The 12,840-nt window shown below is 37.6% G+C and overlaps 1 protein-coding gene across 5 annotated transcripts in view; it reads right to left on the bottom strand.

Annotated features, from left to right (window-relative positions):
• Window positions 1-12,474, bottom strand: part of CDKL4 (cyclin dependent kinase like 4) — a 48,175-nt gene extending 35,701 nt beyond the window's left edge. For all 5 annotated transcript variants that reach the window (XM_046660099.1, XM_046660100.1, XM_046660102.1 and 2 more), the window contains exon 1: window positions 12,363-12,474. The gene's annotated coding sequence lies outside the window, so the exon portion shown is untranslated. The remainder of the gene's footprint in view (window positions 1-12,362) is intronic.
• Window positions 12,475-12,840: the final 366 nt, after the last annotated feature.

Genomic DNA, 12,840 nt, shown 5'->3' with positions numbered 1-12,840 from the left:
TCTATAATTAATATAATCGAACACTTAATAACATTGTTCTATGCAAATTACATATAATCTGCACAAATAGTCTATGAAATGGGTGTTATTTCTATGCACTTATACAGATGAGAATACTGAGGCACAGTGAAGTTAGGATGGAACCAGAACCCAGGCAGTCAGGTTCCAGAGAGCACCATTTGAATCATTACACTCTACTGCCTTTTGGTTAATTCAAAAGAATGCACAATTTGGGGCTGGCCCAGTGGCATAATGGTTAAGTTCTGTGCACTCTGCTTCAGCAGTCAGGGTTCATGGGTTTGGATCCCAGGTGCAGACCTACACCACACATCAGCCATGCTGTGGTGGTGATCCACATATAAAGTAGAGGAAGACTGGCACAGATGTTAGCTCACAGCTAATCTTCCTCAAGAGAAAAAAAAAGAGGAGGATTAGGGACAGATATTAGCTCAGGGCAAATATTCCTCAGCAAAAAAACAAAAAAAAAGAATGCACAACTTGAAAAACTACTTTACCTAGGTCTTAGTATTAATAAAATGTCAAGTGAAAGAGTTGATTACATTTAAAATTTCTCATGTTTCAAATGAGTACACCTTTTTTTACTTCACTAATATTCAGTGTTTTCCATCTACAGATTATCTCGATGGAGAAAGAAGTCATCCACTCTCACTTCCCACCATAAAAATACACAACTGGGGAAAGTGTTTACCTGGGTAAACGACTACCCACACTATTTTACAACGCTATATACGTAGATTTTGTAGATTCTATTTTCTCTCATTAAAGAAAACTTAAGCATACACACTCAAGTAACACGTGCATTTTTACGTAAGTATCATTATCTTAAAGGTATTTAGATATAAGCATGCATACATTTGTTCTTTAGCTTAGTAATAGGTGACTGGGAAGAGGACAAAAGAAACTAGGGATTTGCTTTAGAAAGTTATTGGTATAGAACTTTGTAGGTTTATGAATTTAACCTACTTGATAAGCACTATGGTTACTGAGGGAAATTATGAATATTCCAAAAAAGATTACTTATGAAGTTTTACTCTATGTGTTTTTTTATTTCCCTCTAGGTAGGTGATTTGATATGTTGATCTATAATTTTCCTTTTTCTCAACACATTCAATCATGACTGATTCTCACACTAATATTTAGATCTCTCTGTCACATCAACCAAACTGCTGAATACAATAAAATAAAGCACCAGAGAGGAGTACTTTTCCAGTTAACCTTTCAGTATTATCTGTTTTCTAAAGCCCTCATATGTTCATGGAAGATGAATCTGAGTATGCAGACAGGAGTTAGAACAAGGTGGGAATTCCAGAAAGGAATTTATGACTCTAATTCCCTCTTACTAGAACTCTATCAGAGTTTATAGAAGCAGTAATTCCTAATCTCTTACCTGAGGTCCAGAGCAACTCTCTAACTGCTTGATGAACATCTCAACACAAATGGACAGAATGATCTCAAAATCAGTATGTTCTAAGCCAAATGCCTTCTTCCTTATCCCCCACCCCTACTCAAAGTTCACAAACCTGCTCCACATTACACCCAAATGGCTTGTCAAGACATGTACGGTGGAGAACTTGGGGGTAGCCAAGAGCAATGGAGGCTGCCTAAATCTAATCTCTCTTCACTCATCTTTCAAAAAGCTAAAGAAATCAAACAGAACAATGAAACCACATAAATCTAATGCCTTCAACATCACAGAAAGACAGAGGAATCTACAAAGTTAAGTAGAAAAGTAAACCCCAAATTCTGGAGGAGATATCTCTTAAGCTCCCACTATAAGCCTTTGCAGAGAGCAAAGATAGGAGTGGGGTGGGATCTAGAAAAACTGTAAAGAGGAAAGAAGAGAAAAAGAAGAACCTAAGATAGACTTAAAATCACCTCTCAGAAGAGAAAATACATTATAAGTGCAAAAATACTGAAAGTGTCCCAGTAGATCTGAGCATTCACTACAGGGAAAGGACTTAAAAATACGTGGGTATTGAGGAGGAATCAGTCACTACTCTTGGGGAAGAGACAGGTAAGAGGGAAGAGACAGGCTTAAGGAAGAGGCTTATCCAGTTTCTGTTAGAGACTGGATAGTGAAGGGAAAAAGAGGCAAGAGTGGTAAATTTGCAATCTTGCAAGACAAAAGAAAATCCCACCACAGAAGGTCATGCAAACTCTCCCTTCACCACTAAGAAAAGAAAAGGCTATCCATCAATGAAACTGCACTTTGCTACAGTGACAGAGATGGTTCTCTTGAACTAGGAGGATAGACCATGACTACAGGCTGAAACCTGCCAAGAAATAAAACAGAGGAGAGCAGCCTCCTTGCAAAGCTATTATTGGAAGAAACTAGAAATGAGAAAGAAAACATTTCGGCTGATAAAAATCATTCCGAAAAAACCTAGCCATGAAGCCAACTGATTTAAATATTGTCTAACAATCATTTGGAGATAGAAAGAGTCACTTTGAATCAGAAATTCAAATAATAAGACCAGAAGTTGATGAAAAAATAGGAAAAATAAGATGATAGTTGATTGAACTCAGGAAAAGAAATAGAAGAGAAAGACAAAATCATCTTCAGAAATAAAGATTAAATAACAAGATGCCAATGGGAGAATAGATTCAAATGAAAGTTTAATAAGAGGAATTAAAGAAAGGCAGAACAGCAATTAAGAAATAAAAATGAGGGGAAAAAAGGGAAGAGAGTTTAGAGAGAAAATGGTTGACATGGAAGACAGACAAAGAAGATTCAACATATGTATAATTAGAGTCCCTGAAGAAGAAAACAAAACAATGAATAGAACCAATATTTGAAACTATAATCCAAGAAAAATTCCTGCAAACAAAATAAGATCTGAATATACATATTGAAAGGGCCCATCAGGTAGTTGGGAAAACTGACCCAGAACAATCAACTCAGAGACGTATTTGAATAAAACTATCAAAGATAAAGAAAATGCTCTCATAGTCTCCAGGCATAACAACTTCAGTGGAAGAGAATTCGAGTGACATCAAACTTAGCAAGAGCAACATACAATGCAAAGTGAAAATACAGCAGTATTTTGAAGAAATTCAAGGGAAGAAAGTGAAAACCAAAGATTTTACACTTTTCCAAGCTGTCCTTCAAGTATCAAAGTTATAAACAGTTTAAAACATGCAAGAACTCCAGGAATATTGTATTCATGAGCCCTTCTCAAAGACTCTAAAAGAGGAAAACGTTCACCCAGCAAAAGAGTTGACTGGGAAAACTTCAGCAAAAGGTTTTATGGTGAGCATTTAATATATTTAACTAAAGACTAAAACAAAGGTGGAGACGAGTAGAGGAATAATACCTAAATGTTATGTTTTGATAATGTAGAAAGTAAAGCAACTAAAAATATGTTACGAGAACGGAGAAAGAGGAAAGCAGAATAGGCTCATTGATAACTGCATAGGTGGGAGTGAAAAATACCATTAAAAAAGCTGACAAACCAGAGAATAAAAGGTTAAATAGAAAACAGGGACTAAGCACATTAAAGAAAAGTATGAGTCTAAAGGTAACTAATTGAACAAAACCACAAACTTTCCTAAACACCAAGAGAAATTTAAAAAAAATCAAACATACTACATAGAGAAAGAAACAGGAAATTTAACATTATACACATAAAAATTATAAAACAATATGACAAAATAAAGACCAATATCAGTTATATCAATAAATAGGAATGGGCTTAACTCATTTGTTAAATGAGAAAGATGTTCAATTTTCTCACAAAACAAGATCCAACTATAAGCTATATGCAAGAGACACATCTCTAAGGTAAAGTGGTTCAAATATGTTAAAAATAAAAAGATGGGTAAAGGTATATAGGACAAATGGAAACAATAAGAAAGGACTTTGTAATCCTGGAATTAGACAAAGTAGATTAAAGCTACAAAAAGCATTAAATACGACAAATGGGAAGAGTGTTTAATGCTAAAAGCCACAAGTCACAATAAAGATATAATAGCCCCAAATAACACAGTAATTACTTTAATAAAGCAGAAACTTTAAGACATGCAAGGAGACATGCATGGAAACACATTAATAATGACACACTTAAACACACCACTCTCAGTAAAAGACATGGCCAGTGAACTGAACATACGTAACTAAACAGTGTGCCCAGTAAGGTAAATCTTTAGGAGAAATAGATATTGAATTTTACACTCTGATAATCTAGAATCTACCTTCTTCTCAAGCATACATGGAATATTCACAAAAACTGATTACATACGAGGTCACAAAGAAAGCATCAGGAAGTTTCAAAAAGTAGAAATATTATAAATAACATTCTGATCACAAACTGTGAAATTAGAACAAAATTTAAAAACACAAAATAAAAAAGAGCTTCTACTTAGGAATTAAAAAAGCCTTCTATTAAACACCTTATGAGCAAAGAGGGAAATACAAGTGAATGGAATTTAAAAAGATAAGACACTGAAAACACTACATATCAAAACCCATGAGACACATTTAGAGCAGTGGTTCTCAACTAGGGGGTGGGGGCGAGTTGGCCCTCAGGGGAATTTTTCAATGTCTGAAGGCATTTTTGATTGTTAGGAGTTATGTAGAGGACAAGGACGCTGCTAAACATCCCTCAATGCACAGGACAGACCTCCACACTAAGGAATTATCTGATCCAAAATGTCAATAATGCCATGGTTGAGATACCCTGACATAAAGCAGTAAGTAAAAGAAAAGCCATGGGGCTGGCCCCATGCCCAAGTGGTTAAGTTCGTGCACTCTGCTTCAATGGCCTGGGATTCGCCAGTTTGTATCCTAGGCACAGACCTAGCACTGCTCACCAGGCCAGGCTGTGGCAGCATCCCACACAGAAGAGCTAGAATGAACTACAACTAGGATATACAACTACGTACTGGGACTTTGGGGAGAAAAAAAAAAGAGAAAGATTAGCAACAGATGTTAGCTCAGGGCCAATCTTCCCCACCCAAAAAACCATTAAAAAAAAAAAAGAAAAGAAAAAGAAAAGTCAGAGATGAAAACAAATTTGTAGAATAAAAGATAAAAGAGCAAAAATAAACAACTTAAATGCAAAATTTAAAAATCTAGAAAAAGAACAAAATAAATCAAAAGAAAGCACAAGAAAGGAAACAATAAAATTGAAGCAGAAATTAATAAAGAAGAGAATACAAAAAACAGGTCTAATTAATAAACCCAAATCATGACGCCTTGAAAAATTTAAAATAGACAAATCATTAACTCAATCAAAGATAAAAGGAGAAAGAAATATGCAAAATAAGAAATGGCAAGAAGGAATAACCATCAACACAGAAAAATTTCTTTTTTTTAATCATGAGACTACTTTGCAGGCATCTATGAAAATGAATTTGAAAACTTAGATTAAATGGATAATTCCCTAGAAATATAGAGTTTACCCAACTAGAGACTGAAAATTTAGACTGGTTTCTATATAAGAAATGGAGAAAGTTATTCTTTTAAAAATTACCAGAAAAAAGCACCAGGGGTCAGACTTTGTCTATGGTAAAGAGGTTGGCAAATCTGCTTCCTAAAACACAAGTATAAGACTAGGCAAAATTGTAAAACAAAAACAAAAAACCACAACAATTTTAGGGCTGTGGAAATCAACCAAAGGCAAAAAACTTAACTGAGAAGTGTTTATTTATGAAAGGTGCTAGAACTCCACTTGAGAACACGGGAGTCTGTGGCTGCTGCCACCCTTCCTCTACGCCTGCACTCCAGCTCAATGGGTGTAGCAGTATTACCAGTGAAGACCGGCCATGAACCAGCAGCCTTACTCCCAGGATATGTATGATATGGCTCAGAGGCTGAAAGCTTGTGACAATATTGTCAGTAAACTTCTTACAAATTCAGGACAAAACAAATGGGAAAAAACTTCCAGCTCTGCAAGCTTGAGAACGTGGTTCCAGTTGGGGTGAGCTGTAGACTATTTAGAAATTTATGGGGAGATCCTGGAAATGAAAGAACCATAGAAGGACTAGATTAGCTTCCCGCACATCTCTGGCTAACTGGAAAACTATGCGCATGCATGAGGAAGGCCTGAGAAGGCCTAGAGGAAAGTTGAAGCTGAAGTAGATTTGAAAACTGACTGAATTTTGAATGTACTCTCCAACCCACACACTGATCCCCTGGAAAAGGGTGAAAGACTTATGGCTACAGGTGCTTGAGTACTACCACTGCCCAAATTATTGGTGACCACTAAACTATGCAGGTAGTGGTGACTTCTAGAAAGCCAGGCTAACTGCCCCCTCAAAAAACTGAACAGAGGCATCAGCAGCCACACACTTGGAGGGAGCCAGATTCTGGAATAAAGGCAGATTGGAAAAACAAAAACCAACCCTTTAATTAAAAAACCCTCAGGGGAGAAAATCAGAATTCAGAAGTGCTATATTATCTAAAATGTCCAGTTTTCAATAAAAAATTTATGAGACGTGATAAGAAAAAGGAAAGTGTGATTGATACTCAGGAAAAATAATAAAGTTAATAAAAATGGATTCTGAGGGGCCAGCCTGGTGGCGTAGTGGTTAAGATCGTGCGCTCTACTTCTGCAGCCTGGTAATCACAGGTTCAGATCCCAGGTGCGGACCTAGCACCACTGGTCAAGCCATGCTGTGGCGGTGTCCCACATGAAATAGAGGAAGATTGGCACAGATGTTAGCTCAGTGACAATCTTTGTCACACACACACACACAAAAAGGATTCTGAGTGGATCCAGGTGTTGGATTTAGTTGACAATGACTTCAAAGCAGCTATTATAAATATGTTCAAATAATTAAAGCAAATTATAATTTAAAGAGAAGAAAATATGAGGACAATGACTCACTAAATAGAGAATCTCAACAGACAAATGAAAAGGACAAAGAAAAACCAAATGGAAATTTTAAAAGTCAAAAAATACAATTGAAATGAAAAATCCACGGGATGGACTCAACAGCAGATTTGAGGTGGCAGAAGAAAGAATCACTAAATCTCAAGATAGATTAATAGAAAATGACCAATATGAGAGAGAGAAAAAAAAGACTGAAGATGAACAGAGGCTCAGAGACCTGTGGAACAAAATAAATAGGACCAACATTTATGTAATGAGGTTCCCAGAAAGAGATGAGTGAGAGAAAGGGGCAGAAAAAAATATCTGAATAAATAATGGGTAAAAACTTTCCAAATTTAATGGAAAACAATCTACAGATTCAAGACGCTGAATAAATTCCAAGTAGGATGAATGCAAAGAGATCCTTATCTAGACGCATCACAGCCAACCTACTGAAAACCAAAGACAAAGAAAACATCTTGAAAACAGTGAAAGTGAACTATTCACATACAAAGGAATAACAAGAAGCTCAATGACTGACTCCTCTTCAGAAAAACAACAGTAAAAAATCAATAAAACAAAAAATTGATTCTTTAAAAAGACTAACAAAATTGATAAACCTTTAGCTAGACTAAGAAAAAAAGAGACAAAGATTACCAAATCAGGAGCACCTTTCAGAAGTTAAAAAGATTAAAAGAGAATATTATGAACAACTTTATGCAATCAAATTTGACAATTTGGTTAACAAATACCTAAAAAGACACAAAATACCAAACTGACTCAAGTAGAAATAGAAAATCTGATTATACTCATAACAAATAAAGAAATTGAATTAGTAATTAAAAATCTACCCACAAAGAAAAGCCCAGGCTCAGATGGCTTCACAGGCAAATTCTACCAAACACTCAAAGAAGAATGAACACCAATCCTTCACAAACTGTTCTAAAAATAGAAGAGGAGGGAACATTCTCCAACTCATTCTATAAGGCCAATATTACCCTGTTACAAAGTCAGACAAAGAAATCACAAGAAAGGGGCTGGCCCCGGGGCCGAGTGGTTAAGTTTGTGCTCTCTGCTTTGGTGGCCCAGGGTTTCACAGGTTTGGATCCTGAGAGTGGACCTAGCACCGCTCATCAGGCCATGCTGTATGACGGACTCACAACTAGATTATACAACTATGTACTGAGGGGCTCTGGGGAGAAGAAGAGGAAAAAAAAAAAAAAAGAAGAAGATTGGCAACAGATGTTGGCTCAGGGTGAATCTTCCTCAGGAAAACCCCCACAAAACTACTCGAACTAATGAACAAATTTGCAATGTAGTAGGATTCAGAGTCAACATACGATAATAAATCGTATTTCTAGATACTGGCAACAAGCAATTTGAAAATGAAATTTAAAAAATTCCATTCACAATAACATCAAAGAATAAAATATTTAGGAATAAATTTAACAAGTGAAGTTCAAGACTATACACTGAAAATTAAAACATTGCTGAGAGAAATTAAAGAAGTTCTAAGTAAAAGGAGAGAAATGCATGGTCATGGATTGGAAAATTCAATAAGATGTCAGTTCTCCATAAATTCATCTATACATTAAATTCAATCCCTATAAAAATCCCAACAGGCTTTTTTGGGGTAGAGATTGACAAGATGAACCTAACATTTATATAGAAATGCAGAGGACCCAGAACAGCCAAAACAACTTGGAATAAGAACAAACTTGGAAGACCTACATTACCTGACTTCAAATTTTACCATAAAGTATAAATTTTACTATATATATATTATATATATAAAATATATATGTAATATTTACTATAAAGTATAAATTAAGAAAATGTGTTTTGGCATAAGGATAGACATATATATATATATCAGTGGAACAGAACAGAGAGTCAAGAAATAAACCCTTTTATTTATGGTCAATTGATTTTGACAATGATGCCAAGGCAATTCAGTGAAGAAAGAATATTAAAGACTATTCTTTTAAACAAACAATGCCAGGACAATTGGATCTCCACACGCAAGAAAACAAAAATAAAAACAAAAAACTCAGATAGCCACCTCATACAATATATCAAAATGGGTCACAGACCAAAATTTTAAGAGGTAAAATGATATAACTTCTAGAAAAAAACATAGGAGAAAAATCTCTGTAACTTCAGTTAGGCAAAGATTTCTAAGATATGACACCAAAAGCATGATCCATAAAAGAAAAAATTGATAAAATGGAACTCATCAAAGTTGAAATCTTTTGCTCTTCAAAAAAAATTATTCATTTAAGAAAATGAAAAGACAAGCCACAGACTGAAGAAAATATTAGCAAATCATACATCTGATAAAAGATTTATATCCAGAATACATAAAGCACTTTAATAACTCAATAGGAAATCAGTCAACCCAATTTAAAAATGGACAAAAGATGTGAATAGACATTTCACCAAAGATACACAAATGTCTAATAAGCACATGAAAGGATGCTATTAGTTACTAGGGAAATGTAAACTAAAAGCACAGTAGGACACCACCACAAACCCACCAGAACAGCTAAAATCCGCAGGCCTGACAATACCAAGTACTGATAAAGGTATGTAAAAACTGGACTTCTTCACTCATTAATGGTGGGAATGTAAAATGGCACAGCCCCACTGGAAAACAATTTGGCAATGTCTTAAAAGTTAAACATAAATTTAACATAAAAGTTAAAGACAAACATAAACAGCAATTCCGTTTTTTAGTATCCACCCAAGAAAAATAAACAAATATGTCTATGCAAGGACATGCATGCAAATATTCATAGTACGATTATTCATAAGAGCTCCAAACTGAAAACAACCCAAATGTCCATCAACTGATGAATGAAAATCCATGCAACGAAATACTATTCAGTAATAAAAAGAAACGAACTGCTGATACATACCACGATGTGATGGCATTAAAAAAAATACAAACAAAACCCAAAACATAGGGTATGTGAAAGAAGCCAGAGGAAAAAAAACCCAAATAATGTATGATTCCATTTACATGAAATTTCTAGAAAAGGCAAATGAGCCACTGAGGACACAGCATCTCCTCTGCAGCATTCTTGCCAAAAATGCAAAACTTGAATCTAACCATGAGAAAACAGTAGACAGAGCCAAGTTGAGGGGCATTCTACAAATAACTGTCCTGTCTTCTTAAAAAAAAGTCAAGATCATGAAAGACAAAGCTCAAAGAACTGTTCTAGATTGAAGGAGACGAAAGGGACATGAAAACACAATGTAATATGTGATCCTGAATTGGATCCTGGAATGGGGAAAAAAATAACTATAAAGAATACTACTGAGAAACATACATATTGACTATGGATTAGATATTAAGTTTCCTGATTTTGGTAATCTGTACGGTGGTTATGTAAGAAAACGTCCTACTTCTTAGGAAATAAACACTCAACTATTTAAGGGCAAAGGGACATGATGTCTGCAATTTACTTTCAAATGTACAGAAAAATTAAGATGCATATATAAAGAGACAGAAAAGAAATGATAAAACAAATGGAGCAAAATGTAAACAATTAACGCAGATGGAGGGGAGTTCACTGTATTATTTTTGCAAGTTTGAAATTATTATATCAAAATAGAGCTATTTAAAAAATCCATATATAGGGGGTTAAAGTGTCTTAACTCCTTTTTCTCTGCGTATCTACTGCCATTACACCAAAAACATCTCTGTCAAACATTAACATAATCAGATATCATCCTTCCTCAAAAATTTCTTAGGGTCTTTGAATGCCACAGAGTAAAGTTCAAACAGTAGTATGATATTTACAGTCCTTTGCACCCTGGTCCCAGTGTACCCTTCCCACATTGCTTCTCAGTTTCTACCCCCAACACTTTCAAGTCTGTAGGTCTCTGCCTATACCACTGCTTGGAAGGTCTGACCCCGAAATCCTGTCTGTCTTGCGCAGTTCAGCTCAAACGTCTTTTCTGCTTAGCTTCCCCGAATCCCCAAAGGCAAGCCGTTTCTCTGCGGCACACACTGCGTTAACAACTCGCCCCCCGCTTTTTGACACATGATTGATTACACGTGACTGGCATTATTAGCCCATTGTCTGCTCAACCTGTCAAAGTCCTACCATAATTTTATTCTCTAAACTTTCCACTAAACACAATAAGATAACTTTCTTACTCAAAGGCAATAATTCCATTTTGATTATTAATACAGTACCAGGCAGGAAATCAAGATTAAACAGTGATATAGCTATTGGCAGGGAATAAATACAATTAGTTGAAAATATCTTTCATAGTCATTAGTGACCTTCAATCTGAAGTTATATACTTCTTGGCTCCAGGGCCACCTGACTTCAGAATTTACCAAATATTTGACTGCTAAGCGAAAGTTCTGTCTATGAAGGCAAAAACAGGTATAGACTTGGACCCTCTGGTGAATACAGACAGACAGACAGACAGATACATACATGAGTGGATCATTCAATTCTCTGAAAAATTTCTATTTAATTTCCTTAGTCTTAAGGATTTACAAAAGAATGCACACGGAAACAGAGAAAACACTTGGAGGCAGATTATTTTCCACGAGTGTATCACAAAGCAGGTCCTCAGGGCTCAAGCAAGCCTAAGGAAAACACTGAGAGAAGGAAACAGTCAAGAAAGGGAGAGAAAACGGGGGGAAAAAGCACATTAATTTCCTAATCTAAAAGTTTCTAGGAAACTCGTGTAAACAGTGGCATTAGCAATAAGGGGGCAAGGAGACCTTTTCAATACCAGACCACACCAGTTACGGATTCCACAGGCTAAAAGTCACAATGTGCTATGTAGTTTTTATTGTTTCCAATGCAACCAAATATGTATTTATATTTAATAAAACTGACCAGGAGAACGAGCTATAAAACCATTCTGCATCAGTCTTATAAACATAATACTGAATTACAGAGCTTCAAAAGTACACACACCTGTTTATAAACTTGTCTTGGTGATAGCACGACTGGATTAATTTAAAATATCCCCAGGAAACTAGAAGACCATATAATTTACACAATCCAAGCAACTAATTTTGCTTAAAAACATCACATGTTCTGTATACACACAACAGATCCGGAAGTTGGGCATAATCCACTTTATTTCCAGGCTTCTATTCTCGACCCTTCATTTAATGACAGGCCAGCTCCGCGGCCACACATGGCTCTCCCAAAGGGCGGATGCGCCCCTTGCTCCCTCCTCTGCCACCGCCGCAGCCCCTCCCGCCCGCTGCTCCCCCGCCGCCGCCCCTCTCCCGGGGGCCGCGCCCCCTCAGCCCCTAGGGAGCCGCACCGGGTGCCTCGTGTGGCCGCGGGAGCCACATGACGCCTCTAGACCCTCGGCCTCCCTCCTGCCTGTTCCTCCAAAGGCCACTGAAGGGGAAGGCAAGAAGCCCGGTCCCCTTCTCTCAGGGAACTTTCCTTTATCTGGGAGCCTCCCTCCAGACTCCACTGCTCTCCCCATCATTCCCCGCGCCGACCCCAGCCCACCCAGTCCCTCCCCGCCAGCGGCACTTACGGCGCCGACCGGGGCGACCGTGACGCAGCCGCGAGCAGCCCCCACTCCGGCGCGCGTCGCTCTGCTCAGGCAGCCAGCGGCGCAGCAACTCGCGCGCGCTCCCGCCGCGCCGTCGCCCGGGCAACCGGACGCTCAGGCCACGCGGGGCAGGGCTGCTTCCGGAGCGCGTGTCCCCGGCCGCGCCGCCCGCCAAGCCCGCAGTCCCCGGCCCATGGTCTCACTGGACGACCTTAGGGCCGAGCCCGTAACGTCAGAGTGGCAGCAGTTTCTCCTCTGAGAACCCAAGATGCCCTGAAGAAGGCGCGCAGGAAACAATTGAACTACTTTCCCACTACCACTGTGATTATACTAAGTCCTGTTTCTTTCCAAGACCTCAAGAGCGCTAAAATTAAGCGCACGTAAACAAACGTTGAAATTAGGCCGTTTCCCTGGCTGGGTGGAGACCTTCGGACCTTTGTTAGATCCTCTCTTACTAGTC

Source organism: Equus quagga, chromosome 5 (assembly GCF_021613505.1).
Source record: "Equus quagga isolate Etosha38 chromosome 5, UCLA_HA_Equagga_1.0, whole genome shotgun sequence".
Lineage (NCBI taxonomy): Eukaryota > Metazoa > Chordata > Mammalia > Perissodactyla > Equidae > Equus > Equus quagga.
Note: the sequence above shows the minus strand (reverse complement) of the source record. Positions and strands in the feature narration are given on the sequence as shown.